This window comes from Cupressus sempervirens, chromosome 2, assembly GCF_028749045.1.
Source record: "Cupressus sempervirens isolate cs-2001-9-10 chromosome 2, ASM2874904v1, whole genome shotgun sequence".
NCBI classification, from domain to species: Eukaryota; Viridiplantae; Streptophyta; class Pinopsida; order Cupressales; family Cupressaceae; genus Cupressus; species Cupressus sempervirens.
In genome coordinates, this window is record NC_143119.1 from 122,614,713 (window position 1) to 122,623,797 (window position 9,085).

Consider the following 9,085-nt stretch of genomic DNA (forward strand, 5'->3'; position numbering starts at 1 on the left):
TAAATAAACAAGAAAACATTTTAGCAAAAGAAGAAGTCTTCTGGAGACAAAAATCTAGAGAAAAATGGTTGAATGAAGGAGATTGCAACAAAAAAAAAAAATCATAATAGCATTATTGCTAATAAAGCCTTTAAAAGTATTACAAAGATCACAGACGCATCAGGAAATCTAATAGAAAATCCAAATCAAATTGCAGAAACTATGGTGAATCATTTCCATAAAATTCTTAATTATTTTGAGAGCTCTAATAAGACAACCCAAGATAAAATGTTGGAAACCATTCCCTCTCTAATATCTGTAGAGGATAATAAAAATTTAAATAAACCTATTTCTTTGGAAGGAATTAAGTCTGCCTTATTTAGCATGAATCCAGACAAATCTCCTGGTCCAGATGGCTTTCAGGCCTTTTTCTTCCAAAAATGTTGGAATATAATTGGGATAGATTTATGGAAAGCTACTGAAGCTATAAGAAATGGTGGTTGTCTTTTATCTGAAATTAATTTCACGTTTCTCACTTTAATCCCCAAAATTGATAACCCAAAAAACCCAGGTGAGTCTAGACCAATTGCACTTTGTAACACTATTTATAAGATATTTTCTAAAATCCTCTCCTCCCGCTTAAAACCCATATTACCTAAACTTATATCCGAAGAACAAACTGGTTTTGTATCAGGGCACTCTATCTTAGACAGTATTTTGATCATTCAAGAAGCAATCCATTCAGCCACCAAAAGTAAAATTTTGAGCATGTTTATTAAACTTGACATTTAGAAGGCATATGACATGGTTGACTGGAGATTTCTATGTAAAACACTAGAAGCATTTGGATTTAATCGACAATGGATCAACCTAATATATCAATGTATCTCTACAACTAAAATTTCCCTTCTGATAAATGGTACGCCTGAAGGATTCTTTGATACCTCAAGAGGATTGAGGCAGGGAGATCTGCTTTCTCCCTTCCTTTTTATCATCATGGCAAAAGCCTTTGGTAGAGCTTTTTCGAAAGCACAATTTGAAAAGAAAATTAATCGTATCACAGTAACAAAGAATGTTCCAAACATTACTCACCAACAATATGCAGATGATACAATTCTACCTAGTGAGAGCTCCTTAGCAGAAGCTACTAATATCAAGTCTATTATTCAATCATACTTGGAAGCATCAGGCCAAAAAATCAATTTCAGATAAATCTAAAATCTATCTTATAAACACCACTCCAAAAATGGAGAAGCTAATTTGCAGTGTCTTGGGTTTTAAGAGAGGAGAATTTCCATGTAAATACCGAGGTATAGAATTAGAAAGTGGCAACAAATATCATAAAGTATGGCAGCAAGTTCTCTATAAATTAGATTCTAAGATTGGAGGTTGGAAGGACAAATGGTTAACTAAGGCGGGTAAATCGCTAAAATCAAAGCTATCCTTGCTGCTTTACCCATTTACCCACTCTCGTGTCTCCCTCTCCCTAAATCCATTAATAAAAACTAGAAGCATAATTAAGGAATTTCCTTTGGAAAGAGTGAAGAGGATAAGAAAGTGGCTCTCATCAAGTGGGAAAAAATTAGTAAACCAAAAGAATTAGGAGGCTTAGGTATTAAGAAACTGAATTGGCAGAATGAAGGGTTTGGGGCTAAACTAACATGGAGGCTCTTTAAGCCAAAATTTTATACAACAAATACCTTGATGTAGATAACCCCGTATCTATATTTAGGATGGAAAAATTACCCAAGGGTTCGGACAGTTGGAATTTTATAGCCAATAACAGGCATCTCATTACAAAATACCTCTCATGGGACATAGGCAGGGGTCAAGAAGCATTGTTCTAGGAAGATTCTTGGGATGGAGAACCTCCTACAGATTCTCTAGGAATCCCAGATAAATGCAAAAATCTCCTTACCAGCATATGGGGATCAAAAGTCAAAGATTATATGACCCTCAATAAAGACCAAGTATGGATATGGAAATTAGTAGATGACTTAGATTTAGAACCGGATGCAAAAACCTCTTTTAAGAAGATGATCAATAAGAGGAAAGTTAAACAGATCAACAAGGAAGATAAACTGATTTGGGCAGCATCCAAAATGGGCCAATACAGCGTTAAAGATGGGTATAAAACTATTATTAACTCCCAGAAATGGGAAGGAATTAACATACCTTTACACCTTTGTTGGGATGATTCTTGTTTACCTAAAGCAGGTTTTTTTCTCTGGTTAGCTTTTCAAGGTAAGATCCTTACTACTGACAAATTACAAAAAAGAGGGATACAAGGTCCATCTAGATGTGTCCTATGTAAACAAAATATTGAAGAAGCTGATCATCTATTATATAATTGCTCTTTTGCTAAGCATTGTTGGGAATGGTTGAAACTAAAATTGGACTGGACCTCTCTGTTTCCAATATCTTATCAGGATCTTCTGACTGGTTGGCCAAAAGGATAAAATAATGGCATGTATAGTAAAATTTGGAACATTTGTCCGTCTATCCTATCATGGGAAATCTGGAAGGAAAGGAACAGAAGGATTTTTTAAAATCAAGAAATGCAGGTTGACGTCCTTATTAACAAAATTGAGGCTATTATAACTGAAACACTCAATGCTCATATTAGAAAATCTAAATTTGAAGAAGGATCCTTTTCCATTTGGGATAGCAGGATTAAAGACAATTGGACCAAACTAATCAATCCTCCTCAAGTCTATACAACTAAAAATATAGAGGCTAGGAAAAATTGCAAATGGTCTCCCCCCCCCTCTAGTTGGTACAAACTTAATTTTGATGGCGCATATCGTGGAAATCCAGGTCAATCAAGCATCGGTTGTATCATTAATAATGAAAAAGGGAAATGAATTATAAAAAGAGCTAAAAATATCAATCCCATGTCTAATAATTTGGCTAAACTTGAAGCCCTCTAGGAAGGCATTAAATTATGCCATAAAATAGGAATAACCAAGGTGATCATAGAAGGTGATTCTCAAATTGTCCTTAATGCGTTGCGTAAAAGATCAACTCCAAATTGGGTCTTGAATTCTAAACTTGAAGAAATTCTCTCCCCGATAGACAAATTAGAAGTTTATCAAATCACCCACATATTCAGGGAAGGTTATCAGATAGCTAATAAATTGGCCAATCTAGAAGCCGATGGATCAGACATCCTCAGTATTAACAACTTCTCTTAGTCTAGACCACTTCTAATCTAGCCTTTTCAATATCACCCCCTCTCATTAATTTTATTAATATCATTTCTTAGTCTAGATTACTTCTATTCTAGCCTCTATAATATTATATCCCATTATGTTAAGTGTTTCAATTAAGTTAGGTTGGGATACATATTGGTAATAAGTCTTAGCAATCTAGCCTCTTAAAGTATGTTTTGATATATCTTCTAATGATTTCACTAGGCCTAGGTTAAGTCATCGAATCATTTAAATCACTCCTTCCAGAACCTTCCCTTCTAGAACTTTGGAGCATATCTTTATTTACTAGCAAGCCTCGATTCGATCATCATCATACCAGAACATGGACACTAATATCTTTGTTTTTCATGAAACTGAAACTAGAACGATGGCTTTCAGGGGTAGAATCAAGCCTAAAAGGTGTAGTAGGATTCTCAACCCGGTTGACAATATGACTTGGGTAGCAATTAATAGGGTTCTAGGTGAGGGAATTTTCAATTATGAATTCACCTAGAGGACCAACAGCAATATCATAGGAGCATTCATTGGCTGTTTGGCAAGGGCCAAAATAGAAAAATGGGAAATGATTAGACTTTGTTCCAATCTGTTTAATTTCGTTTAGAGCCATGGTATAGAAGAAGTTATAATGAGCCTGGATGACAGAGGTAGGGTTCCATTTCCTGAAACGTATATGGCCTATCCTCCAGGCAGCTCAAATATGGCCATTGTGCCAAGGCATCCAGCTCTAGTAATAAGGGACATTCAGGAGTTTTTGGGAGCCTGGCCCAAAATGGAGGTTAGTATCAATTTCTTACTGAGATGGAGAGGAGTGAAGGATGATCAGAACAATGATTGGTTGCTTAATTATCTTAACACCTTCAACTCCTATATAGAGCTAGGAACTGATATGAACAATTGGGTAAATTTGGAGTTCTGTCTACCCTACTTCGACAAGTCTAGTAAGGAGTGAACTACACTAGTTTTTCATCCTAACTTTGTTTCTGCAGATTTTATTGAAATATCGAAAGTCATCATGGTATATGAAAAAAGTGACTTTGTAGATGAGTAGTTTTAGTTTTCCTAGGGTAGTTGATCAGGCTAATTATTATGTGGACAAACTCAAGCAGTGTTTAAAGTCTTTTTCGGCATTATGAACCAAACTTAGTATCCTTTTATATTAAATGGTGTAGATATCCTAAATATGAACAATGTTTAATGATGTAATTAGTAAGAAAACATCTTTATATTAAATCGGCCTGGTATCAGTATCTTTTAGTCACTTGGGGTTAGTTTCTTTCATGCATTATCAATCTAGGGATCATCTAAAGATGTGTATATTAACTCTTCCATTTGTATATATGTATTCAAATGTATATATGCATCTAGTTTGGCCTATGTATATGTGTTAATGAAACCTCTGGCTTGTTGGGCTTTGTTGACATATGTATGTAAGAATAGATTAATGAGGTTTGGATCATATATACAGATGTAAAAGTTAAGGTATACACCTGTAGGTGCGTCCTCAGGCTGGGTCCCTTGCCTCGATTTTATGTCTTATTTTTTATAATTAAATACATCTTAGTAAAATGTTTCTATATAATTATTATGACAGCTGCCTTTAATTTGGCTTCTGTAGAGTTGTTTTATCTTTATCGATGATTCTCAGAGGCATCTCTATGTGTATTTACATGTAGATAGCTGATGGGGTAAATTAGTTCCAATATTTTAAGTATTTATTTTCTTAGGTATCTTCTTTTTGCAATCATCTGTATCTGCAATCTAGCTTGTATATGCTTTGATTGGCGTTCATTTTTTTTAGGATATCTCTAGACTGCTGACCTTGGGCATAGGTGATAATCAATTGAAGAAGCTTCATATTATAGGTTTTGGTTCTTTATCTCTGTTATTTTATGGCCTGCCAAGACTTGGAGTTGTAATTAAGACACCTACAGTAGTGGATTCTTTTTTATATTATCTCGATTTGTATGTCTTAAGGTAAGTATTATTTAGTAGAAGTTTGGCTAGATTATTGGATTATCTTTAATTTGAAATTTAGAGTATATGCAGGTTTAGTTTAATTCTTAGAAAAATATATGATTGCTCTATGGTTTTGTCCTGTTCTCAGACTCTTTAGAGTATTTTTAGGATGCTACGCTTCTCTAAATGGAAACTTTCTATTTGGTAGTTTCTATTTATCTTTAGTAGGTCTCTTAAATTGCCAATCTCAAAATAGTATTCTTTTATTAACACTTTTGGGATTAGATTCTCAGCATCTTCGATCCAGATTTAGTATTATCCTCGGCTAAGCTGTTATCCTATTTTAGTTATAATTTGTCCTGATGGATTAAGATCTAATTTTCAGAGATTCAAGTTGCAGTTTAACTCTTAAGGTTTATTTTTTTATCCTTATTAATATTTATAGTTCCTGGTATTGAAGCTAATGAGTCTAACAATCCTTTGCTTCTTTAGTGCTCTAACTGGTTTGCATGTTTTGTTTTTCAGGTCAAAGATTAAATCATTTGTAATATGTTAAAATTATTGTAAAATTTTGAATCTAACGCCCTTTAGGAAGATGGATATCATGTCAGGGGTATGCCCCTTGGAATTTTTGTATTTTAGGTCCTAGAGTTTCCTCGAGAAGACTCATTAAGTCACTATGTAATTTGTAAAATTCATTGTAAATCTCGATTGCAATATCCATTAAGCAGTTGGATATGGTTTCAGGGGTATACCCCTTTGAATTTTTGTATTTTAGGACATCTGTCCCAGGAAAGACAGGAGATTTTCTTCCCTGTTCTTTCCTACCAGTGCCCGTTTTAATGGAGGACATGTAAAATTTATTTTATAATAAAATATATTAGAAGGCTTCGACCGTTTACCAATCAAAAAAAATACTAAAGTTAAAAAAGGATTTTTTTAAAATTAATTTTTAAATAATTATTATTATTTTTTCCATTGGCTGGTAACATTTTTTCTAGAGGTAAAGTTGATTTTTCAAGATCAAAAATTAAAGAATAAATTTCCAAAAGGTTCTTCAAAAGGAGGAATCCACTTTAGGGTGTGAAAATCAAACAACAAAAAGTGTCTTCTATCTTTAATGTCATGCAATTCACTTCATAAAGCTTAGGATTCTTGGTCAATAAATTTGCCTTCTGCACGCAACATCGTTGAAGCTTCAAAATCATCATGTGTTTCATTTCTTTGGACCAAATCTGAGCTCCTTACTGTTATAAGAGCTTAAGGACTACACAACAAAACAACAAGCATTAAAGCCCTAATTAATTCCCAATCAGGCCTAAATAACACCAGCCCTCATTCCATTTACTTCATCAATTACTAAAATTCCAGCACTAATGGCACAAAACTACATACATTAACTATGAAATGCACAAAGCAGCAGGCTTTTGCACTTGTATTTTTAGATTCAAGTTATGAGTAAAAACAAGGGCCTCATAATTATTTTTGTTGTCGGGCTGCTCGAGAAGTTGTTTGCACAATGTGACGACCTCCTCATGCCTGCCTTTCGACAACGCCTCCACTCTTCTATTCCTCGCTGCCTCCATTACTTCATTTTTCTCCACTTGCCTAACGTTTATTCAAACTTTCTGTGCAAAAATTTAGTGCTTCAATGGTGACTGACGAATGTAAGGGAGATAATGACTTTGCTTTTGCCAATGGCAAAGTGGAAAAAACAAAAGAAACGAATGAGATAAGAATGAATTTATTGTAAAAGTTGATTTTTAAATTATTATTTTTAAAGTGCAATAGATGACAATGCGTTAAGGAGCTCACCGACTCAGCAAGTTACTGGAGAGAAGGAAGTTCACTCAGACAATGCATATATTCATTGTATATTCAAAAAACTAGGTAGAAAAATATATTTTAGTAGACAATATTTTAAGTTGAAAATGAAAGTTTTAAAATAAAATTATATATGAATCTAAATAATATTATTGAAAAAAGAATAATACAAAATATTACTAAATTTTAGAGTACTTTAAAATATTATTAAATTTTAGAGTACTTTAAAATTTTAAAAAAATATTAAAGAAATGTAAATTTAAAAAGTTTAATAATTTGTATTGTGAATTACCAATTTCAATATCTTAAATTTAATGATCTTAAATTTTTAATTTATAGATTTTTTAAATTGAACATAAAGATACAAATAAAAGAAACTGAATGGAAATTATTGCAAAAAATAACACTTTCAACTAGGTCAACATAGACTAAAATTAATACTCACCACAAATAAAATTTTATAATATCACATAAAAAATTGTTTAAAATTAGCATTTTCTCCTTATGCCTACTAATTATATGTTCAAGAGTAAAAGCACAAACCTGTGTCACCCTTTTACAAAGGAAAAGACTAACTTTTCACCTTCAATGACATAAATCTTGTATTATTATTTAGAATTTGAAAATGAAGTAAACTAATAGAAATGGATGAAGTTTAGGATTATAATGTTTAATAATTATTTAGAAAAAGAAATGATATAATTTTTTATTTTTTAAAGAAAACTTTTTAGTTGCCAAAAAACGCTAGGAATTAGGGGTCTAGTTCCCACCACAAAACTACATGGAAATAAACGTATTTTCCTTTGATCTTAGATTATGTTGTAGATAACATATGTAGCTAGAACAATCAAAAGTAAAAATTGCTTTAGACCTATATTTTCTCTTTTATAATGATTCAAATTTTAACTTATTCAAATCGATAGTTTTCATCTCCCACCACATTTTTCAAAATAAATATATTCCAACCAAATAAAAATTGTAGATTTTTGAAGAGGACTCTCTTCTCTAGAACGTCATATAATTTTTAATTTTTTTTTTATATGATATAATTTTTTTTTCTTTCTCAAAATCAACATCTTCTCGAGTGTTAAAATACGTACTTGTAGAATTTTTTTAAATTATAATATACTATATCTTATTAAAACACTATGAAATCTATATGAGAATATTCTTAACTTTGAGCTCTATAAAATGATGTTTATATGTTATTTTAAAAAGGCCATAAAAAATAGTTAGAGTTATTGAAACATCAGTTTTCTAAAATAATTTTATTTCTTTAGTAGTTAGATACTAACTACTATAAAATGTGCATTTAATAGATATTTCCAATTGGAAAAGTGTAAGAACATATATAACTTAGTTAGAATAAATTTATCAAGGTCATATGTTTGAACAAAATTGATTTTTAGGTAAAAAAATACTCAAATTTGGTTGTTTTGATAAGTCGGCCTGATAGGTGACACAGCTTTGTGCTTTCACCCTCAAAAAGTCACATCCAAACCAATATTGAAAAAAAACAAAAAAAAGCCTTGTGGATAAATACAAAAAATACTTGGCTAGGATCTTTCAAACCTTTGTATTTATATACAGATTTGATGTCACTTGTATAATATGACATTATAATTGTAATATTAAGTACTAAAAATTGAATCATCATATATTTTTAATGTTCATTTAGCAATTACTTTGGTGATGATGAAAACTTCATACATTGTCATTCATTCCCCTATTGTACTAAACATGGCACAAATGTTCATAAATTATGTTCTAGACATAAATCAATCTTCTATCTCAAACAAAAGGCATCATCATATATTTTAAAGGGTCATTTAGCAATTACTTTGGTGATGATGAAAACTTCTTACATAGTCATTCATTCCCCTATTGTACTAAAGATGGCACAAATGTCCATAAATTATGTTCTAGACATAAATCAATCTTCTATTTGAAGCAAAAGGCATGGATTCTAGCTTCTTCGGAGCTCTTGTTAATATAGACCATATTACAAAGAATAAAAATGAACAACAATCAAAGGAGTATACCAGATCTAAGATCATTGGAAATTTATTCAAAAGATTGCATTTTTTTTAAAAGTATTTTACAATCATAGTAAA